The sequence below is a fragment of the Periplaneta americana genome, chromosome 17 (genome assembly GCF_040183065.1).
Source record: "Periplaneta americana isolate PAMFEO1 chromosome 17, P.americana_PAMFEO1_priV1, whole genome shotgun sequence".
Lineage (NCBI taxonomy): Eukaryota > Metazoa > Arthropoda > Insecta > Blattodea > Blattidae > Periplaneta > Periplaneta americana.
Window position 1 is genome coordinate 36,091,851 of NC_091133.1, and position 25,369 is coordinate 36,117,219.

The 25,369-nt window shown below is 35.6% G+C and overlaps 1 long non-coding RNA gene across 1 annotated transcript; it reads left to right on the forward strand.

Moving 5' to 3' along the window:
• The first annotated feature begins 1,672 nt into the window (after positions 1-1,672).
• LOC138693478 (uncharacterized) lies at positions 1,673-15,468 on the forward strand. The gene is made up of 3 exons (XR_011330330.1): positions 1,673-1,953; positions 8,160-8,299; positions 15,253-15,468. It is a non-coding gene; the product is annotated as an uncharacterized lncRNA (long non-coding RNA).
• The last annotated feature ends 9,901 nt before the right edge of the window (positions 15,469-25,369 follow it).

Genomic DNA, 25,369 nt, shown 5'->3' on the forward strand with positions numbered 1-25,369 from the left:
GAGTGCATATCAGAAAATCATAACTCAATCATAACCAATAATTGACATTGTAGGTAGCCTACGTATTGTGTTCTATAAAAGATTTATTAGTTATCAGTTACCTATTTGTATGTCAGGAAGGACAGTTTAAATAAAAACAAAGTAAATACCTGTTACAGTGTATTATTTTGTTGCAGAGATCATATTAATGTGTAAATGTGTAACCATTCCGATTTTGGATAATGTCTCTACAGTTTTTATTGCAAGTAATCCCATATTTTTTGTATTCGTGTTTTTTTTTTCTTTATGCTTTTCAAAAGTTGAATGTTATGTTGCATTCAAGTAGGGATCATGGTGTTAATTTTTCAAGAATTCATGGAGTATTGTAATCCTTTTGCAAATTATTCACTTCTTGAATAAATTCAGACTGTGTCGATATATTTCTGATGTGTTGGTGTAGATTCATGTGACAGACGTATTAAGTTCTCAAGAAATAAAAGATCCTTTTTAAATTTAATAGAAAATAGCACTTTTCTGTAATAATTTGCGTGACTCTTGTTGGTGTTGATTTTACAGTTTCAGTGATTATTTATTGAAAATAAAAGTACATTTTCTGAGTTAATTGAAGTTAAATTTTTTCAACAAAACTGTGTTCATTTATTTGTTCTCACCTACGTCTTATTGACAGTAAGTGCATGTAAATTACGTACTATATAGGTAGGATAAGATAAATTAAGCCTATGTGTGAAAACTGGAAATGTAATGTAACATGCGGTAAACTTGCCATAAAAATTTAAACCATAAGCACTATTTGTGACTCAAATTAATAAAGGAAATACCGGTTCTTAAGAAATGGAAAAAATAATGAACTTTATAAATCAGTGTCTATCATATTAAGGTTTAAATCCTCCCCTCTTTTATTTTCAAGTTTACCTCAGTGTTCGAGTTTACCCCAATTTGCTGCATGGAAAATAGTTAATTTCTCAGGAAATAGGGAGAGGAGTTCACCACGCGATGTACCCTACGAGATATGCCCTACAATTTTGAAGCTCCTAATTTTTACTCTTCTCACAGGAAATATATAGTTCCAATGATGCATAAATATATTTAGGAATGAAATGAAATAATCGCCCATGTAAGAACAAGAATTATATTATTTCAAACTATGATATGTGATCAGGGCCATGATTCAGTTGTAAGGAGCAGGAAGAATTACGTTTATTTCCAGCTTCTGAAACTTGTAGATTAACTGCGTGTCAAATTCTTATAGGATTCTAAAGTAAAATGAGTAAGAACCATATACACTTACTGTATAGCATAGACGTATAAAAAAAAATTACGCAAAACCCGTTTTCTGGTATGTTATCATAATATGTTGTCTGCACACTTTTACCTTGCCTGCCGCTAGAGCGCTACTGTCGCGCCAGTTGTCAAATGTTGGCATATGTTATACGTATGAGTTGCGCGACTGTTTGTATTAGACTGTGGTTGAAGCGCCGCCCTTCGTGATCGGGTTAAGCGAGTTACATGGTCTGTATTAGATCACGATTTATTTGTCTATGACGATGACTGTGGCACAATCTATTGTTCCTAGTACTCACAGCGCTCCAAGCGGCTAGTAACTACCGCGAGAATTGCAAAAATCATCCAAAGCTTCGTGACTGTATATATCGTAAGCAACGGTATATATTAGACTGCTGCCACTTTATAAACTCTTTTCTAGCTCGTTGATAATGGCACTTGTTTGCATTGAACGTTGACAACCCTGAGTCGTATTTTGTTAGGTTAGGTTTGATAAGTTTGGTTTTGGATATATAGTTTAGTTTTGTTTTGTTAGATATCTAATGTATTTCGAATAATAATAATAATAATAAAACATGATGTTGCGAATGCTGACATTTTGTCATAGAAGTGTTGTAGAGAGTACGGCAAAACGGTCATTACATTTATCCCATGTTACAATGCTTAAGGAAAGTAAGTGTGAATATTTAATTCTTTCTGTAACTTTGTATCTTGTGTATTTAGTATGGTATTACAGATAGTTATGTCACGAAAAGATTATGGTATTTATTTACTTAACGTTATCACGTTAAGGTTAAAATGTATTTACATTCTTGGGTGCTAGATGAGTAATAGATATTGTGATGAGAACAAATAAATTCTATTGCAAATTTCAGATCCAAAATAAGGGTCGAAAGTTGCTGTGAATGTGGGGGCCGATGTGAGGAGTGATCACACCGCTGAGGTAGATGGGGTAAATGGCAGTGGGGGGGGGGGGTGGCGGCACATAATCTCGTTTCCATGCGTTTCCTGATTACAGAGAAAAAGCTAATTTTCATAAGGTCGAATCAGTGACTGGTTAAGTTAGGTTAGTTTAGGATTTTTCTTTGTCTTGCATATACTCACAATTGTCTAAGAATGTACTCTTTCTTCCAAGGCATACCGAAAGCCTAAACTAACCTAACCTAATCCGACACTGATTCAACCTTATGAAAACTCTCTTTGGTCGAATCAGTGACAGGTTAGGTTAGTTTAGGCTTTTGCAATGCCTTGCAAATACTTTAAACATAATAATTGTTTGGGGAAAATTTTAGAACACTGACTGCACCTATCAAATTATGTCTTAAAATACTAAAAAGAGCAGATTTGTCTACGTTTGTCGAATGCGCATCATTATATTTACGAAAAGGCACTCTTCAGTGCCAATAATTTATTTTGTGTGCACAAGGTTGGAATTTTGAAGAAAGAGGGAAAGAGTGCAGTCCGTGTCCTGGAGTTTATCCATTGTTTGATACCGTTGTACTATTCTAATTCCCCATTGTAATTTCCTCCACTTTTTACTAATTACCAACATAACGTCATGGCCTTCTATGCCCAAGGTTACGGGTTCGAGCCAGGTCGATGGCATTTAAGTGTGCTTAAATGCGACAGGCTCATATTAGTAGATTTACTGGCATGTAAAAAAACTCCTGTGGGACAAAATTCCGGCACACTGGCGACGCTGATATAATCTCGGCAGTTGCGAGAGTCATTAAATAAAACATAACATTTAACATTTTAACATAAAATGCGAGAGGTCCATGATCTAATGATTTGAATGGTTGATTATTGATAAGTAATTCTGACGGTAATAAATCCATACATATTTGAAATTGTATTAATTATACTTATCGGACCCAACATGTCTTTGAAAAAAAGTAAAAACAGTAGGCCAAAGTAATAAAATTATCATCCCTCTTTTCATGAAAACTATTTATGCATGCATGCATGATTTATAGTGCTTAAAGGAGAATATTATTCGCCAAAAACAGTAGGTTAAAGTAATAAAATTATCATCCCTCTTTTCATAAACACTGTGTGTGTGTGTGCGTGCGTGCGTGCGTGCGTGCGTGAATTTTAACATTATACAAAATAATGCAGTACTAAAAAGGACTTTTTTTATACATAATGTATATGGAATATTACAGTTATTGGCTATGACATTGATATTATATGATATGATATAGCCTATATTTCTCTCAACATAGGTCTAATTCGGTCCTGCTGACCCTTCACATTTTTGTATTCAGGCCAGCATTCCTTTGCTTACATTATTTAACAAACTTTGTACACTGATGTAACGTGACTTTAATACCTGCTCATATGCCTTCACTTTCACTTATCCTTCATTCTAACTTATAACTTTATTATCCTACTTCTCTTCTCTTATTCTCAGCTACACTTAATAACTATTCATACTAATTTTTCCCATTTAACTTCATTCCCAACTTTCTCATAACTAACTAAATAATTCTTTCCTTTAACTAAGATATCAGTAATTACATTTTAAACTTATTTAATATAGAAGATTTAACCCTTGTTGATTTATTTCAGGAAACGTAACATATTATTAAATTCACTGTAGAAACACTTCTAACAAATAATGTCCAATACTAAAATGTCTGGAGAAAAATGTATTATTCTTTAGGCCAGCGGTTCCCAAACTTTTTGAAGGTGCAACCCACTTTTGGGTGAAACACTTGTTTGCGATTCCCCCCCACCCATTATAATACCAGTAATTAATCCCATTCGAAAAACACAAATGCCTGTAAGATCGTGAACAACGATAATTTTGCTCAAAACCAGTAGATACCACCCAACTTCTAATGTATTGATACCTACAAGACAAGAAATTGCAATATGCAAACCTATTTTTTGCATGATCATGTTGAAAGTTAGAATATATTTTCACACAGAAACTTGTTGCTAGGGAACCATTCTTCATAATATAAAATTATACTGAAATAGACCCATTACAGTGCACTTATTATTATTTAGTTACCATTACAGTGCAGTTTTGCGAAGACTTTGGAATAATATTGCTCTAAATGTTCAATGTAAAATATATTGTAGTTGCAATTTTAAAAATATGAACGTGCAAAAAATGTTGTATAATACATGTTTGTAAAGTGCATTACAAAATCTAGTTCTGCTCGTTTTTCAAACTTTTTCTCGATTTTGTAAAAAGCACTTCCCAAACTTATATCATAATATACTATTTCGATTCCTTTTGGCTTCTCAGACTGGCCTTCCTTTCTGATATATTTTTTCAAACACTTGAAATAGTAGTTCACGAAGCCAAGATGTTAACATAACAACCAGAGATAAAATCGACGGATTTATAAGGAAACTTGTTTTCTGGTAGACATTACTGGACAAAAAGAAAATTTATTCATTCCAGTGCATTCAAGAACTCATGAAAAATTTAGCTATGTATCATATGACATGACAAACTCTTAATTTGTTTTTGCGGACGTTATTAACTTTGCACAATTTTAAATAACAGCTTTTTTAATATTTTCAGGAAGAAAGTCAAAACAATCATGATAGTGACAGATAGATACTGAATCCGTTTCTAACAGTTGCATTCAACTGGCTGAAATAAAAAAAAAAAATTAAGGAAAAGACTTGTTAAAATATATGTTTACTGATAGAAGGTTAAAAAGTATAATTTTTTCACAGTGTAGATTAGTTTTTGACCAAAAGAATGTAAGAATACTTCGAGCTTGCAAAAGAAACTCTTACAGTTTTGATAGCATTTGCAAACTGGTATTTATGCAAAATAAGTTTCCAGACTATGATTTCCATCAAAACAAAAGCGAGAAATCTCCTTGAAATTGTAAATGATATAACTGTGTGCATATTGAATACAGAGCAAAGATTTGAGAAGCTACTTTCTGAAAAACAGGCACATTTATAGCATTATTTTTTACTGTAGTTGTAACTACTGAAACTTTTTTATTTTATTTTTATGTTCAATTTTGTTTATGTTTCTGAATACAACATAAATATGTTAATAAGGCATTTTTTGTTTTATTTTCTAAATCATCTAGCGACCTCCCTCAGCTTTTTACACGACCCCCACTTTGGGAAATGCTGCTTTAGACAATAATATGATATTAAGCACTCAATATAAAACATACAACACTGCCATAAAAAAATGCCCAAAATATAAAATGCCCAATACAAATATGTCCAAAGTACAAAATGTCTGAAGTGAAAAATGTCCACAGCAATAATGTCCAATACAAAAATGTTCGAAGAAAAATGTACTATTCTTCAGGTAATAATATGATATTAAACACACAATACAAAACATACAACACTCCAATACAAACTGTACCTGGTAGATCATCGTATAAGTGGAGAAATGTTTGTTCTATGTCATCTAGAGGCACAAATGGTAGAGCCATAACCTCCAATATTGTGTATCGCACTTCTGGTTCCTTACTGTCTATAGGCCTATAGGCTTCTCTCAAACTTTCGATAACCTTTCGATACAAAGATTATGTCAAGTGGAAAAGACACACCTTCACTGTGACACCATTGAAAGAACGCCGGACTGCTATTTCAGAGTTCAATTGCAATGCATTTCTCAGAGAAAAAGATTTTAATTCTTTGTATATTCTAACATACGTATCTTCAGTTTTTTGTGTCGTCAATGCGAACACTACATGATGGGAAAACAAATCCTTCCAATTTTCCATGAACTGTAAACAATTGCATGAATATTCTTGGTACACTTTTGAATGTGCCGACAGTAAATTTACTATGGTTACAAATTATTGGACGATTTCAGAAGGCTATATTTTCTTCAATATTGAACATAAATACATGATCTTACCACCATTTGAAAGAGAGAAGTTTGAAGTTTTATACTGACCTTAGATGCAGTTGATGTGAGCCCCACGTGTAATACAGCATGTGATCCTATTCTTGCCAAACTCTCTCAAGCATGTCTTGTGTGGCGTTCCTGATTGCTGTGTTAGTGCACCTTCTCAATTCGGCCAATGTTGCTGGAAGTGGAGGTATGTAAACATTATCTTTGACGAAACCCCACAAAGAAATCACACTGAAATCCGGTGAACGGAGTGGCCATGTGCAGAAGATGCTGTCTGCGTCTGTTGCACGATCAATCCATCGACCTGGTGGGTGTTGATTTAGGTATCTCTGGACCTCCATATGCCAGTGTGGAGGGACTCTGTCTTGTTGGAAAATGAACCTCTCTTCCTCGTCCATGAGTAGTGGCATTAGCCAATTTTCCTAAATCAACACCTACCAGGTCGATGAATTGGTTGTTCAAAACTGTACACTCTGCATGCTCTGGTTGCTCATTCAGGTGCTCGGTAGCTTTTCTCTTTGTTTTTGTTCTAGCTGCATTTACAGTATTCCCTTCATGCAAATGTGCCTTAGTCCCATCGTGTAAAATAGTTGTTGGCTCAAAATTGTTATCAATTGTGCAGCGTGCATTGCTTTCATTCTCTTGTATACAGTGCCAATTAATTTTGTTGTTATAATGAGAATACTTGTGATATAAATATCTACGGTAATGATTGACCTTTTGAGACACAATTATTTGAGCCATGTTCCACTGCTAACCTTACTCTGTTAAGAGTCAAGTGTCAACTAATACTGTTAAAAATTTTAAATGTGTAACTGCAACTGTTTTCTGAGAATTAAAAATTAATTTGTTCCACTGTTGAGGAATTGCCCCAGGAATTTGAATTCACAGCTGGTGTTGAATTTTTATTGTTAGTTTTTAAAGGGGATCACAACACAAAAATCAAGTTGGCAAGAAACACGTTTTATTCCATCAAGTTGTAAAAAAGAAAAAATAAAAAAGAGAAAAGGAAACAACCTCACAACTTCACAGCAATGTTCAAAGTGTCCACCAGCAGTGTCAATATTTGCTTGTGCACTGTTAGCACGAACTGACCACAACTCCGACTAGAGAGCAAGCAGGCTCATATTTGATTGCCCTCATCTGTTATTTGAAGTTCAGTGCATACAAGTTCACCTATCTGCAAATGTAAAAGGGCAGCACGTTTACAATGATACAGTATCTGTCAGGGTTCTGTACCAACATTACAACTGGATATCTGCCCATTCATAAAGCAATAAATTCATTCATTCATTCATTTATTCAATACCTATTTGGTACATCGTAATACAGTTTAATTCAACATACTGTACTGTATCGTGACATTTAATTATTTAATTTAGTTAATTTTGTGCTTTGATATGAAACATTAAAGTCTGCTCAATTCAGTACACCTCTCTGCATTTCTCTCTGTGCTCAGGTAACATGCAGAAGTGAAAGGATAGCAAGTTTACAGTGACGTAGTGCCAAAAGAAGACTTCAGTGGATATATATTCTTTATCTCAAATTGCTTCTACAACCCCACGAAGTTTGTCCCAATCTTTTTGTTCTGTATATATAGGAAGTTCATTCTGAAACAGTGTACTGATTTGAGATGGAATGACTTGTAACTCTTACACACTTAACTGAATATGACCACTTAAACATAGCCAATATGTACAAGGACTTCGACATGAAAACATTTTTTTCTGTATTAACATGTCTGTCTAAATGAATTCATGTGACTTGGTAGATTTCGATGATACATATCTTTTTGTGCTCTTAGAAGTTACCAGTAGGAAACTCAAATTTGGGCAGTTATAGCGAAGTACTGACGAATGTTTACTTTACTTTTGAAACACATGCAAAACATTGGTCAGTTTCATATAAAATAGTTTTATTTAAAGCAGTGTTCTCTTAAAATTCAGACATGATTAAGGAACGACAATTTAATGAGTTTGAACGTTAGCAGTAGTATATAGCCTACATTTTATGTTTTCAGTTCACGAATCACAGGAGGGAAAAGTTCGTGTATTTGAAGGTGTTAATGTGCCTTCCCCGAGAGAGCCTTATGTAATTAAACTTGAAGATCACAGAGGTTGCTGTAACATTTGCACTTTGGGGCTCGAAGTGAAACACACAGTGAGTAACTTGTCATTTTAGTGTGATCATTTCATGGTAATCATTAATGTACTTTTCTTTTAGGTTCAAGTTATTGTAAAAGTTACTATGTAATGAATTTTGATGTCTGGAGGTGGCAATGTACAAAATATGCTGTAAAGATTGACCATGAAAAGAAATTTTTATGTCACTGAAATAATGTTATAGTGTTTCTTTGACTCTTTTGGCAAATGTTATGATAATATTTTTAAGTAAGTTAGAGCATATATTTTACTTTTCAGATCTCACATATATGCATGGATCTGATAAGGCCATGTCTAGAGTTGTACCCTTTAGGTGTTCAATTCAATGAAATTTGAGAGAAAGTAAAATAATGCGTTGTTTCATTATTCGTGAAGTATAGTATTTTATAATGCTAATAAAATTTATTTAAAATCCTATTTCCCCATACTTTTAATATACCATAATTAAAACTTACATCAGTAATACTTCTATGAAAATAAGTTTCTGCATTGTGCATGTTTGTAATTCAGAAAATAGCAATGATTATGTAGGCTTGAATTTGTTTAACAGTCGCAGCAATAGTGGTGCATAATAATAATAGTGTAGCGATGATACTGCCACCAATTAATCCATTATTAATTTTTTAACGTAAAACGTTTACTCTTCTTGTTCATATTGTCTAAGAAAATTGTTAAAAGTTATAATTTTTCGATATCTTGTACTTATCTTTTCGACACAGTTCATCGTTTAAAGTACTGTATAAAGAGAAATGACGCATATTTTATCATTGTACAGACCCAGAAACAAAATTTGGGCCACTTGAATTTCCAAAGTTCCAGTTATAACATACTGCACATGGTCAGTAAGCATTTACCACTGTTATTAGGTACCATTTATAGTTTACTTTCGTAAAATATTATTGAAAATACATATACTTTACTAAGAAATAATAATGAAATGTGAATACATACTACACACCCAAGTTAAATCTGCGTCCGGAAAGAATGTAAATCATTGTTCCCTCTCTCTCTCTTCTTTGTGACCTATGAGTAAATACTAACTGATAAAGAGGTGTTCACTGTTCGTGCCAGCTAGTTGTATGAGATAGTGGTGAATACAAGTTTATAGTAGGTACTGAAAGTGTTGTACTCGTATAAATACTGTGAAAGTGTTAATATTATGCACCATATTTCTTACATTATATATATTACCTCACTCATTGCATTATCTCTTGTAACATGACTTCACTCACAGATGAAACAGTAGGTTGTATACTAACAACTAGAGCAATTAGAGCTACTAGCGCTCGTCTCTTGCATTCACGGGACGCAAATTTAACTTGGGGCGTAATACTTAACCAAGTACAGTAATAAATTAATTGAAAAATTAATAGAAAAGTAGAAACAATTCTGTACATATAATAATTAATTTCTTCGAAATATAGGATCTGAGAACATTCTGGATTGCACATTTCGTTTGTTTCTTCATCTTATCCGAGAAACAACTTAAGAAAGAGATTTAATGAGAACTAGAGTAGGATAGTTCATGACCATTTTGTGTTTTTGATTTAAAATGAAAACCTATAAATTTCTTACAAAAATTGTATTCCATATGTATCACTGTATATTGAATAAGAACAAAATCCGTTGAGTTCACTGTGGGGGGGGGGGGGGAGAGCAGGCAGATGACGTGTTCGAAACCACTTTTTCAGTATCAGTGATGCTGAAAATATTTATTGCCACAAATATTTCGAAATAGATTGTTTGCAACATCATTATACCTTCTCTTTATGCTTTATATGATGAAGTAAAAAAATTGTAATAATAATAATTCATATTTGTTTACATTTTCTTAGGATGTCCTGATTTTAAGCCAATTTCTCAGATCTGATGGTTGTATGCTACCACGACGGGTTACAGGATTATGTAGAAAGCAGCAGAAGCGAATTAGTTACATGGTAGCAATGGCACAAAAAGCAGGTATTACATTTTCACATAATATAACATGTAGCATAATTTAATATTCTATTAGTTCAATCACAAGCTCATCTTGACCAGTGCCCTGAGCAGAAGTCTTCAGAAGTAAGCTATAGAACTTTGTTTATAATTGAAATGAATCTTTTAAGTAGACTAAAGTTGTGTTTCTGTATTATTAATTTCATTATTGAAATATATTTTTGCTTAATTTCATACACATAATAAGTTATGATATCTGTCATAAATACATAATATTTTCTGATTATACATTTATACCAGAATTAAATTTAAGTTAATGGTTTATTGAACGTAACCAGGTCCACACCTGTGGAGTAACAGCACGTCTGACTGCAAAACCAGGTGGCCCGAGTTAGAGTCCCAGTTGGGGCAAGTTAATTGGTTGAGGTTTCTTCTGGGGCTTTCCCTCAACCCAATATGAGCAAATTCTGGGTAACTGTCATTGCTGGACCCCGGACTCATTTGACCGGCATTATCACCATTTCATTCAGATGCTAAATAACCTGAGATTTTGATACAGTGTCATAAAAAACCCACTAAAAAAACATAACCGGTAAGCATTATGCTGTCTAGAAGTTATAGTGACGTGGAAGGAACAAGTGTTATATTGCCTTCATAATTGAGTGATTCAGTGCCAGAGTTGCCTAAGCCACAATTATACCCAAAAAAGTTATTGGAATCTAAACTTAGACATCGTTTTTTAAACTATATGCTCTCAATTGGAAATTATTTCTCCTTTACTGTAACCTAATATTTACCTAGTACAGCTACTTTCGCACACACATAAATGATGATTTACAGTCCTTTTATGCAGAAATCAGAGGCTAAAAATTTGTGTTTAGGCAACTCTGGGACTGAGCCATTAATTATGAATTCACTTTGAACAATACTAAAGGAATGAATTCAAGTAAAATGTTTAATACTGTATTCAGTTTGGTATGTAACAGATTACTTGTGCTATTAAAAGTTCTGATTCTTTTCGATCAGGCCCGTAGCCAGATTGAATCTCAAGGAGGAGCAAGCTATTTTGTAAGAGGGGCAAACATGTCAGTGTTCTTACATGTAAAACCAAAACTATTACCTATATTATAAAAGAAGCATATTATTATTATTATTATTATTATTATTATTATTATTATTATTATTATTATTATTGATCTGTATTCTTATTTTATACTTTACATTAGGCACAATTATTATTTACTGCGTAAAAATACTTGCAAAGTACCTAAAAAGAAACTGTTTAACACACACTATCCTGCACACTTCAGTACAACTTTAACAATAACCTATATTTTCATCACCAAACTTTGTCCATGTTCAAAGTTTGTGTGTGTCATGTCTTTCAAATGCCAGAAACAGTAGGTCTGCCATCCATTAGTGCAACATGGAAAGTCTCTGCATACTATTAATTGACGTCAGCGTCGAAAATGTTGATTCACATGCTGCATCCAAATGATTCCACTGATGCAAACAGTTTATGTTTCCTTAAAAGCATCACGATATTCAAAGAGAACTCCAAGTTTATCCTCTTCAGGTCTTGATGATACAAATTTGTTGGCCACATGAAAAGTGACTTTTACATACTGATGTGATTTTGTAACAGGATTTATATGACTGGTACATCACATCGAATTTTCAAGATATTTATGAACATTTAAATATTGGTGACCTTTAAAACAAAATTGAAAGCATGTACCCAGATATTTTAACCTGTCCAAGTTATGTCAAATTCCTCCGCACTCGATATTCTTTTCAGCAGTTTTTTGCTACCAGAAAATCGTTCATTCACCTGGAATATGACGATATCTAACATTTCATAAAACACATCCTTTAACTGTTGAGAGTGGAAGCTGTGCTTTCCACTGTAAGTTAGCAGTCAGCCTGGTATAGGAAGGTCTATCTTTTCCACACTTTTGTTTTGCCTTCTCCTTGACCCATCATCTTAAGGTCTGTTTGGAAGAACCAGAAGTTTTTACTGTGGTTCAGAAATGGTTCAAATTCTGAATCTTTCCTCAGAGAATACAATGACAACTTAACATATAGTACAAGTTTTATAGCATTGCTTAAACCACTTTTTCGGTTCGACAAGACAGCATCAGCTGGATGTAGGAGTCCTAAGATTCTTTTGCACAAAATAAGACAGAAACGAAATTCAGGGATTGCCATTAGAGTTCTCATTGCTTTGCCTTTTTATATGCATCCAACACCCTTATAATCCCTTATAGTGTTACAGTATAACTTTGGTTATGTCTAGATGACCCGATCATCGCTGTTACAAAATAGGGACTATCTTATTTCCTTCATATAATGCTGCTAATTTTCCATGATGGAAGAACTTGTGCAGCATAATTTATTGTTAAAAGAACTATCGAATAACAGTGTTATTTCGGATACAGTCCTCACAACAACAAATGGATGCTATGGTATATATTTCTATTTAGTGTTTTCTGTATGTGAGTAAATACGCTTCTGAATTCCCATTCATGACACTGAGTCATATCATAACATTAACTGAGAAGGTGAGATGTAGCCAATTCATTCTCTTCCAGAGATTTTACTGTTGCTTCTGTGAAACTCGTCTTTCTTGTTGTCACCTATCATATAGCAATTGACAAATTCTCCCTGTTGTTTTTATTTAATGTTTCATCTTCTATGAGCATAAACAGGGAACATTTCTTATATCACTTTCTATCCTGTATGATTTTGATGTAGTCGACCTGGTTGGCGAGTTGATATGGCGCTGGCCTTCTATGCCCAAGGTTGCGGGTTCGATCCCGGGCCAGGTCGATGGCATTTAAGTGTGCTCATGTCAGTAGATTTATTGGCATGTAAAAGAACTCCTGCGGGACAAAATTCCGGCACATCTGGCGACGCTGATATAACCTCTGCAGTTGTGAGCTTCGCTAAATAAAACATAACATTTTTTTTTTACAAAACAACGTGTATGCAGCATTTTCTGAATTATGAACAGCATATTGAGCAAGAATTTGTTCATATTTTTTCATTGTATATTCAAAATGTTCGGCGAAAAAACCTGAGTCAGTTGCTTCCTCATTAATGTAATTGCCACATAGAGCAAATTCATTGACTACCAAAAACTGAATAATTTCAATTATTTATTTCATATAATAGCATTGTTTTCAGAAAACAGTTTCATGTGCCCTACTTGAAAGATATGTACATGTGGAAATATGCATTCTTTCTTCTCACATTATTATTAACTGCATATGAGGTTCAGATCTTTTATGCTTTGGAAATCCCCTTTATATATCCAAAGCACTCTTTCAGTTCCTAAATCCAGATTCCATGTATGCCATATCTTTTGTCTCATTCAGATTATACTGAGTACATACATAACAGAATGCAGCATCTTTTGAAATAGAGTAGAGCTACTGTAACCACTTAAAGTGCACAAAATGTTTTGAATGCACTGTGCAGTGACTGAATGTCTGCAGTGTGACTGCAACGACATTTAGCATGTAGCGGTCGTTGGTCGTCGTTGGTGCGCCAATTTATGAAGCGGCCGGCCTTCGTTGTGGCGCCGATATATGTTGCGGACGTTGGTCGTCGTTGGTGCGCCGAAATATGCAGCGGTCGTCTGTCGTCGTCGTCGTCGTTGCCCACGACGCCTTTCCTTGCCCTCGGCTGCCAGCTCAGTCGTATATGGAAAGTATCTCGAGGATGGCACGTCGATGTCAATAATTAACTATGTACACTGATTAATTTGGGCGCCAGCCTCCTCGAGATTACTCCGGTAGAGGATGAGGTTCCCAGGTCAGCTGCAAAACGGTCGGGACATGGGGTTTGGGAGACGTGCTCGTAGGTTGAAATGATGTAGGCGCACACCAGAAGTTGTTGGTAAGAACTATGAAAACGTTTATTGTTATTATTAAGTGTTCGTTTCAGATTAGCAGAAATGCGCGTCCAAGTGTATAATATCTCGCTCTCACTTCCCACAAGTTGGTATACTAATTTCTGAGTTCACGTAATTATATATTTTGTACTATAAAACACCAGTAATATAACGGACAGTTGATAACGTGATGAGAGGAAAGAATTCAGACTTATAATAATAATAATAATAATGCAACACACGACTTCTAACTACACTCACTAAAAAAAATTCTAAGTCCGTAAATTGTTATACTTCCGAGTTAGGTTTGCCGAGAATATGTGGAGTGCAACTTCTCCGTACGCGTTCTATATGCCTTCTGTCCATCTGCCAAATCTATCCCCTACTTTCAACCACCAAACATAGAATTTCGCCCTCCTATCTATATATCACGCGTCTCTATTAAGAATCCTGATTGGCCATGATTACACTTACGTCACTTAAGACGCGTTCTTCAAAAATTGTTCGTTAACTAGAACATCTCCTACTTCCGGCGTCCTGACAATTCTCTGACATATACCAGATCATCTCTTTTGGAACCTGGCTTGGCGTCATCTTACTGACACCCCGCAGGCAAAGTCCATACATTCCCTCATCAGTCAACTCCACGCCTGGACACATGTTTCCTGTCCGCCTAGCTTCATTTCGGATTTCCTGTCCACCTGTTACTTCCGTCTCAGATTTTGAAACTAACTTACACGTCCGCGCATCCTATCCATATAAGAATATTAACACGAAATACTAATCTAATGAAAATCTCCTTATCCTATATGAGGAACCGTCTCAAGCAACCTTGTTTTATACTTTTAGCACTTACTGGTCTCTATTCTAGTATGTGAGAGTATCTGAGATTAAATATTCGATATTTTTAAAGCAAAAGTAAGGTTTCAAATTTTTTATAAGATGAATATTTTAGCTTGTATAGTTCGTATCTCGATGCTAGATTGGCAAAAAAAAGTCCTAGGACAGGCGGTACCTGTCCTGGACCTCTCTGGCTACGGGCCTGTTTTCGATAAATGTATTCTGGCTACAGGCATGATTATTTGTGAACTCATAACGAATTGTATGTATTATTTTTACAGGTTTAATGCCAAATATCGCACCATCTTCAAGTAAAATGGATCCAAAGAAACGGAGAAAGTGGAAAAAGTACAATACCTATTTCGATGAAGCTACTATCAAAGATGTTAGAAGTTTCGCCAGAAAAGAATGATTTAAAACTGCTACAGTACTTTGTATTAGATTGCACGTTGTTTGTAGAAAGGAATAAACTGGTATGCAATTTCTGTAGAATGCTAGTTCTGTGTACCATTATTCACTTCGTCAAAGTGTAAACCATGTTCCTAATTTTCAATATTTTTCCGTTCTGTGACGTCTTCATTCCTCAGAAAGTGTACTAAGTTCATACTGAAGATTTTCGAAACTCGTATTTACAGGAACTCTTGTCATATGGGTTGAGAATGATGAGTATGAGATAACACACAACACAATTCAGTGGATAAAGGTTCATGTCCAAGGTGAGATTCGAATCCAATATCATGCCTGTCACATGTTAAAGCTGTATGCTTCATCTGTTCTATATTTATACTGCAATGACCCTAATGTACAAGAGCGAATCAAAAAGTCTATGCCCCTATTTTTTTCAGCAACAATAATAAACATACAGAGAAATCAAAATACAGGCAGTGTTCTAAGGACCTTTAACCATTTTTCCACATAATCACCATCACAGTTCAGGCATTTGTCTCATTGCACCACTAATTTGGAGATGCTGCTCTTGTAGAATTCGGCTGGATAGCGGTCTTCACGTCGTCGTCAGAAATGAACTCTCGGCCTGTCAGAAACTTCTTCAATGGACCAAACACGTGGTTATCACTGGGAGTGAGGTCTGGACTATACGGTGGATGCTCCATAATCTCCCATCCGAATGACTACAGTTGGATGGCGGTCTTGTTTGCCATATGAAGCCTGGCTTTGTCATGGAGGAGAATCACGTTCACGAGAATCTCCTGGCACTTTTTCCTGATGGCAGCACACAGATGTGCAAGTGTGCCACAATATCTGTCCGCCTTGATGGTGTCACCTCATGGCATGAAATCAGCAGGAGTGGTCCCTGGCGATTCCAGAAGACTGTGAGCATCAACTTCCCAACTGATAGTGACAGGCGAACCAGAATGTTCCCACACCGTGCTCTGTTGCTTGGATTCTGGAGTGAACTGCAATTCCCACGTTTCATCTCTGGTGATAATGAGATCCAGAAACCTTTTATCCTCCTTGGAGTAACGCTGCAAATGTTGCAGTGACATCATCATTTTCTTGACCTTGTGCACGTCATCTAACAGCTTAGGCACCCACCGACTTGAAATCTTGATACCCCAAAAATCGTGAACGATATCGTAAACACTGCCATACGAAATGTCAAGTTTCTTGGAAATGACCCTCAGGTGTACACACCAGATGCTTTCACTATTGCATCCACACGGTCAATGTTGTCTGGTGTGAGTAAGGTGCGAGGCCGTCCCAACCACTCATTGTCATTAGTAAGCTCACACCTCCACAACTTCTCAAAGTGAGACACTTGTCCCTGTATGTCAGTTGTATTTCCCTTTGGATCTCGATGGATGTTCATCCCTTGCTCCATAGAAAACTAATAACACTTCACTGCTCATATAACATGCACGTGTTGAGCACACCAGCCATCTTCGCCAACTGATAGCGATGCCATGCTGTGGATTTAATTGAGTTATTTTACGATGCTGTATCAACATCTCAGGTTATTTAGCGTCTGAATGAAATGAAGGTGATAATGCCGGTGAAATGAATCCAGGGTCCAGCACCGAAAGTTACCCAGCATTTGCTAAAATTGGGATGAGGGGAAAACCCCAGAAAAAACCTTAACCAGGTAATTTGCCCCGACCGGGATTAGGACCCGGGCCACCTGGTTTCATGGTCAGACGCGGTGACAGTTACTTCACAGATGTGGACCCATGCCGTGGAGCAGCTGAGAGTTAATGCTAAGTCGGTCCAAGCATACCCTGTTGCATTGATGTATATCTTGGTTACTCAGTCACACTAATATTTTGGCTGAAAAAAATAGGGACAGACTTTTTGATTTGCCCTCGTTTATCATTAAGATTCTTATTTTGCTTATTACTGTTATGTTTGACAATAGAAGTGTTAAGAAACATGTGAAATTGAGACTGCATAATGTACTATTTCAGTTTATATCAAGTGACTTAGAATGTTCATAGTAAATAGAAATAAAGATTTAATTCATGAAACAAAGCAATTTTAATCTGAAAAATGGTTTCCTTTGCAATAGTGTGAGGTAGTTTGAGTTATGCTAAGCTCAGCACCAGTCTGTGTGAATTGAGTGACTGCATATTGACAATGAGGTAAAAGAAAGGAGATTTTTAAAAAGTCCGTTTTTGCTTTTCACCTTAGGAGGTAAGTCAAAGAAATAGTCCTGTGGAGCTGCTGAGAGTTAATGCTAAGTCGGTCCAAGCATACCCTGTTGCATTGATGTATATCTTGGTTACTCAGTCACACTAATATTTTGGCTGAAAAAAATAGGGACAGACTTTTTGATTTGCCCTCGTTTATCATTAAGATTCTTATTTTGCTTATTACTGTTATGTTTGACAATAGAAGTGTTAAGAAACATGTGAAATTGAGACTGCATAATGTACTATTTCAGTTTATATCAAGTGACTTAGAATGTTCATAGTAAATAGAAATAAAGATTTAATTCATGAAACAAAGCAATTTTAATCTGAAAAATGGTTTCCTTTGCAATAGTGTGAGGTAGTTTGAGTTATGCTAAGCTCAGCACCAGTCTGTGTGAATTGAGTGACTGCATATTGACAATGAGGTAAAAGAAAGGAGATTTTTAAAAAGTCCGTTTTTGCTTTTCACCTTAGGAGGTAAGTCAAAGAAATAGTCCTGTGAAGATCAACTGTAATTTAACTAATTCCAAAAATATCTTACTCCATAAAACAACAATAACATAATTGAATTAGTCATTTAAGAAAGGGCTCAATGACAAGGAAGTAAAATTTTCAGTCAAGTGAAGAAATATTTTTTCTCTTACAATGTAGGCTATTACTTTCAATTAATTTTTTTAGGGTCTGATATTTCTGATATTCTGATTAACCTTTTCTTGTTAATTAAATACCGGTAATTTTAAGGTGAAAGTCATGGAGTTGAGCCCTTTCAAAAGTGACTGCTCTGAAATTTAGCATGATGGATATGGTTAGGTTTATTATAGAATATTTTGTAGCTGTTACAATGTTATTAAATAAAAAGATATGAAAATTAGTTCAAAATATTCAACAAAATGCAGTCTTTCTGTAAAATTTAGACCACAATTTACTAATATCCGAAACATCATCACTTTCCACTAAAGTCACTAGAAACCTATTATATTTAGCAGCTGCCACTATAACTGAAACATATTCTTTAATGGAATATATCCTATCTTCCCTACGAATTTGATCTTTTAATCAAACCAAAGGTCCCTGTCACAAGTATTAAATGAGTGCCCTCTAAGAGGGAAGAAATGAGTTATTTTGTTAAACCTTTGAGTTTCAACTAATGTAGCACACATTCTAACCATAACATGGTTCTTATTTTGTCCAACGCATTCGTCCAAGTACAAATCAAGTTCAGTATCACTTCTCGGCATGATTTTTTAATATAGTCCAAAATTAATGAACGTACATCATTTCCTCCTTTCTTCGCTAATCCGTGATGAACATATATGACACAGTGACCAGTTGCGATATTGTGAATGTTGAATACATTACATTAACCCAAAGTTGTCTAAGGTAAAATACATCTTACACAAGGATGCATGGAAGAGCTAAATTTTGTATGAAATCAAAGACAGTGATAAGACACTGTTACTTTCTAGGCACCTTTCTTTTCTCTGTTTCGTGCATGTGAAGAACTTCTGGGCTCTACGTTTATGAATCGTGAGCTCCGCTGCTGCCACCTTTCTAGTATGATTATTTAAAGTTGGGCTTCTAACTTTAACAAGAAGCTCTTCATAAGTTATGCAGGTGTCAATTTATGGCCTGCCAAAAGCCAGGTTAAAATTGTCATGAAAATAATTTAGATAGTACTTGTATTTAACAGTAGTTTAACAGTCCTTGCTGGTACAATTTTTCCAGCACCATAAAAAACAGCTTGTTACGAAACCACAACATAAGCCTTGGAATGAAACATTCTGTGGCACGACCACAGCAAAGGATTGGGAGGCCAGAGGGGAAAAAGATCTTTAGGAAGGCCGAGATGTAGATCGGAGGATAATATAAAACTGGATTTGAGGGAAGTGGGATATGATGGTAGAGATTGGATTAATCTTGCTCATGATAGGGACTGATGGCAGGCTTATGTGAGGGCGGCAATGAATCTTTGGGTCCCCTAAAAGGTATTTTGTATGTTATGTATGTATGTAATCTCTCTAGCAAAACTTGCGAAACGTATATTGGTACATTAAGAAAGCATAACTTCAGCAAATCATGTTTATTAATAACAAAAAGAAGTCAACTCGATCCAAATTGTGTAAATAACCTAGTATTATGAACATTAAATAATTAATATTAGTCTAAAAGGAAGCATCCACACATACAGGTCCAAAATATAATTTTCCAAGTGAACCTACCTGAAGTAGTAGCACCAAAGTCCCCATACAGTCCACTCTAATGCTGTCCTTGCCCAGGAATTTTGATTCTGGTTCAGGAAGTGAGTCACTTTCTTGAGTCGGATTTATGTGTCGAGGTTGCGCTCTTTCAGAATCTGGAACTGCTGTTACCTCTTCAGTGCGAGTGGTGTGATTTCTTTGACTCCGACCAAGGATGAGATTGGCTGACTGGCTTTACGAGGGCTGGATCCCTACACTTAAACACCTATGACCCATTGTGCGCCCTATATATATGTGTTGATTGCCGAAGTCCTTGGTGACATCGTGATGCCTCAGTTCCTTATACAGCCAGGTCTCATTTCACTGACGAGTAGCCCGATATGATCCAGGGACTCGGAGTCCCAAGCCCTTCCTACATCAACATCGGAAACATGTACTATTCCCAAGATTTCACCCTGGCCTATTTTTATTATCGAGATGACAGATGAAATGAGGGGGGGGAGATGGCGAGTGTTGATGGAATGATAAAGGGAAACAGGATACTCTAATAAAATCCCTCTGCAATGTCTGCTCTGTCCAACACAAATTTCATCACGAGCTGGTCAGAAATCGAAACCAGGCTTCCTGTATGGAAAGCCAATGTGCTAGGACTTGAGTAACAAACACGGTGAGATAGGGATTACTACTGGATCCACATTCAGATTCAACGACTCTGAAAATTTATGTTAATTAGGGTTTGTGACATATACAGTAAGAAGTATCAGTAACAACAATGAATAATAGTAATAATAATAAAGTGTTTTCTCTATTCTCATATGAAATGGCAGCTTACCTTCATTACTCTCCAAATCATCTGTAGGATGGTAATTTTCATCTGAGGAATTACCACTATTTCCTATCAGCTCCCCTATATATGGAGCATCTTCCAAGTCTGATTTATTCTCAGGAAAATTATACACAACCTTCAGCAACCCTTCATTTGTGGGAGGCTGTTGTCTGTCACATTGTGAGACATTGTTACTATTCGGAAATAACTGATGAAATGAACTGCCAAAGACCAGCTAACACACAAATACCAATTGAGGGCATCCATTTCATTGTAGGGTATTCAGTTTCACTTGTTGGGTTTGAATTACAAACACAAGTCACAAACTCAGGACAATATACGATAAAAACTATAGCAGAAATAGCGAATTCAAAAATAGAAAGTGGTCATATGACCACTCAGCGGTTCTAGTGTTGTCTTACTGTAAAAATATGATCCATACATGATCTTCCAAAAGTAAATCCTGCTAGTTCTTCTCTCATTTTATCCTTCATGTTGTCTTTCAATCTTTGTTTTATTATTCCCACAAAGATTCCACTTATGGATGTCATCATGCTAATATCTTAGTAATTCCTAGAATCTTTCCCATTTCTTCTCATATATTGTTGACCTATACGAAAAATTCCATTCTTCAGGTATACTGTCTCCTTCTAATATTAGATTAAACATTTTTGTATGGTTTCAATTACCTCCTTTCCACCATTTTTCAATGGCTGTTCAGTTCCCCCAGGTCCAGATGCTTTCCCGTTTTTTGAGAGTCTCAAAGCTGTATGCACTTCTTCTGTTACAGGTTCTATAATTTCTGTTTTTTGTTTTCGTATTGGATCAGACGTTGCACATATATTTATATTCTCTGTCAACAAATTTGTAAAATAATTTCTAAAATCATTTGTATTCCAGTTACAATCTCTTTACCTACAGTATTGAATCATACCTCATTTAGGTTGTTATTTTCCATCCTTTGGTAAATCTTACATACCCGATTGTATGGTCTATTTCTTTGGATACTGTTCTCCATGATTCATCCTCAACGCTCCTGCCTGATTCATTTACTATTTTCTTTCATATATTATGTTTTTCTCTATCTTCTACATTCTTTGTACTTATCCACTTATTATAGGCTCTTTTTTCCCCATTACTTGTTTTAAAATATCCCAGTCATCCATTTTATCTCTGATTTATTCCTTTTTCCATTTCCAAAGTTTCTTTAGCAGATTCACGTATACATCCTTTCAGTTGTTCATGAATTTCTTCAGCAGACCAATCTTCTTGGACATCCATTTTTTGTATGAATCTCTTTTGGTATAGGAATTTTATGCTTTCCTCTTGTAATAAGGTACTCTTATATCTTAGTAATTCTAATTTGTGTTCTTTTTGGTGTTTTATTATTTTTGATTTTGGTGGACAAATTACTTTTCAACTATATTCTGCTCCTCGATACACCTAGACATTGTTCACCAAAATATGTTTGTTTTTCGTAGTAATGATCCAATATTGTCTTTTGGTTTTTTGTTTTTTGTTCCCATGATATAATCTCGCTGCTGGAAAAATTAATTCATTATTGAGCACTCATATGTAGAGCATCAATCCTTTAATCATTCTTGATTATCACTTAAATTCACTTCTCCGGTATGTCATTATTTTCTTTCCATATTGTACAGTTCATTATTGCCTAAAATTATTATTCTTGGTTTACTTTTACTTTTTCTAGAATCAATTTCTCGTAGTATTGATCCTTTATCACACATATTTTTGCTGGAGCACATGTTCCAATTATTACTATTTAATTACCAAAGATATTAAAAAGGTTATTCTAATAAAATAATCTTTCATTATATTGATTTCAATTTTGTATATATATACTTTCCACCTTTTATGTATTAAAATAGCAACTCAACATGATTTTTCTACACCACTCCACATATGTACTGTACATATTTACCTATCTCTGTCTCTTTCCCTTTCTTTTCTGTAAGAACTACAGCATCCAGTTTCAACTTCTCTTATCTCCTTCACTACATCTTCCCCTTTTGTATTCGATGTCACAAATGGTAAAGTCTGTTTCTGTAATAAAAAAAAAAAAAAAAAAGAGTCTTCTTGATTTCTGTCTGGCTTTCCTTTGACATATTGTAATTGGATAACAGGGGGTTAGCCCAACAACCCAGTGGTTTGATTTCAGGGAGTCCTTCCCGTAGATGGATTGTCATTTGGCTAAGGAGGCCCATCTCCTCTGTATTGCATTTTGCATCTGCCCCCCTCGTTTGTGGCATGTCCAGCAAGGATGGCCCTGCTATTAGCTATGCTAACTCTGGCATAGCCCAGAGATTCCTTGGGATACAAAAGCTCTCCCACCATGACATGATAGCCAACACAACAACCGTTACGTTCATAGTTACAATGGCATGGGTATAAGTGATATAATATTATATACATTTTATACCTACTGCAGAATTTCGCAAGTCCATTTCAATGAATTAATAGGAAACGGCTATAATCAGACTATGTTGGTGATTCGAATATAATGGAATTTACTGGATGGGGGGCATTATGGCCCAGAACTGCGACCTGTTACGATCTATTGTGCTACCCCAAGCCAGGCGCATTCCCAAATCCACATCGGCTGACTACACTAAGGTTCACTGCGTACCAGGTTTTGAACAGGTAACCCCTCTCGTCCTTAGGCCAGCCTCCTCTGTATGTTGCCAGCGATTGAGGAATGCTATGGAAAGATGACGAAATGGAGAAATGGTACTAGAATGATGTAGATGCCTAATATGGGGAAAAACCTGAATTGCGACCTTGTCTGCCACAAGTGTCACTATGGAATTTTCAATGAAAAATCCCAGATGTGACTGGGACTCGAACCCAGGCCGCCTGCATGAGAGGCTGGAGGTCTGACCACTCAGCCATCGCAGGGGTTATGTTGGTGATTAAATGGTACAGTAAAATATTACGATTCAATCTTTTGAAAAATGACACAACCTATTCTATTAGAATGTTATACATGGTAAATAACATTTACATACTGTGTATCAGCTGAACATAGTACATGTTGTGCTCCTACAATAGATTAATTTTAGTTTTCTTTTTATTTGTAATCATACAAACCTAACAATTAGCATCAAAATTTTGTTCCCAAGCACTAAATTATTTCGTCAAAATTTTAGCGAATTAATAATTCAGATTTTAAATGAAAACTGAAATTAAATATTTTACTAATGCACAGAAGCAAACCATTTATCAAAACCCACAATGAAACACTTTCTGTTAATATAAAATAGCTTCCTTCTTGTCTTTATTTGTAAGTTTCTCACATTCAAATATTGAGTCCATTACACTAAATTAAACATTGTACAATAAATGCATGTACATATTGCTGTTTTTATTTCACATATACATATACAAGGTCTGTCCAAAAAGTATCTTGAGAACTGGTTGTGCAGCGTTCATGTAACTTTACAGTCAATAAGAGGGGACCTTACTGCACATGCATGAACACTTTCTCTCCCATGGGACTATTCAGTCAGTAGTGAGATGCTAGTGAGTGAGCTTGTGTACTGTTTGTCATTGTATTCATAATGACTAGATCAATATTTTTTTTTTTTTTTTTTTTTTTTCGTTGTTGGTAACTCTATAGCATCTATTAGATGCTTTATGGTTGTGCTAACAGATGGAGTTACTTGTCAACAATGTGACGCTGAAACGTGTGTTCAGGTTACTGCCCAGCGACAGTCCTGACGTATTTTTTATATTGTGATGATTGGTTAATTTATATTAACCCGGCACACTCACATATCACACTCACATTCATACAAATTTCCAGACTCTAGACACCCAGGGAATTCCTCTTCTTCAAGAAAAATTCACCGAGAGCCTAGCCCGGGAATCGAACCCGGGACCTCCTGATCTGGAAGCCAGCATGCTGACCAACAGACCACGGAGGCAGTCTAAATCAATATTATCATGAAATCTGTATCAAGTTTTGTTTCCAAGTTGGATATTTGTCCAAGGAAACCGTCTGAATGATTGAGGAGGATCTTCAGGGATGATTCAATGAGTGAAGCCCAATGAAATTGTGGTACAGAAGCTTCAAACAAGGCCAAGAATTCATTAAAAGTGATCCACATTCTAAGTCTTCAACAAAAAGAACATCCAAAAATGTTGAATACTTGTGGGCCACTATCAACAAAAATTGGAGAATGACAATGCAAGAGCTCTAGATCTGACTACTCCATTGACTACTGTGTCAAAGATTTTGAGAGAGAATCTTGGCATGAAACATGTAGTGGCAAAATTAATACTAATGTGCCTGTCCATTCTTCACATCTCATCTAAGCGGTTTTTAAAGGGGGGGGGGAAGTAAAATATAATGAATAAAAATAAAAATCCATTCCATCACCCAGATCTGTCAGCCTCATACAATCCAGATTTAACTCCCTGCGACTTGTGGCTTGTCTTAAAACTAAAATCGCTGTTGAAAGAGAGGAGATTGCAGACTGTGGATGGAATTAAGATAACTATGGTGAGACAGCTGAAAGCGATCTCAAATGAAGACTTTGTAGATTGTTTTGAAAAGTGAAAAGGACACTGGGATAAGCGTGTGAGGCCCCATGGGGAGTACTTTGCAGAGGATTAAGCAGTCATTGTCTCGTTATCTTTTTAATTAGATGGCTGGATACTTTTCAAACAGATCACATAAGCATACAATAAGTGTATATTTGTACATTGA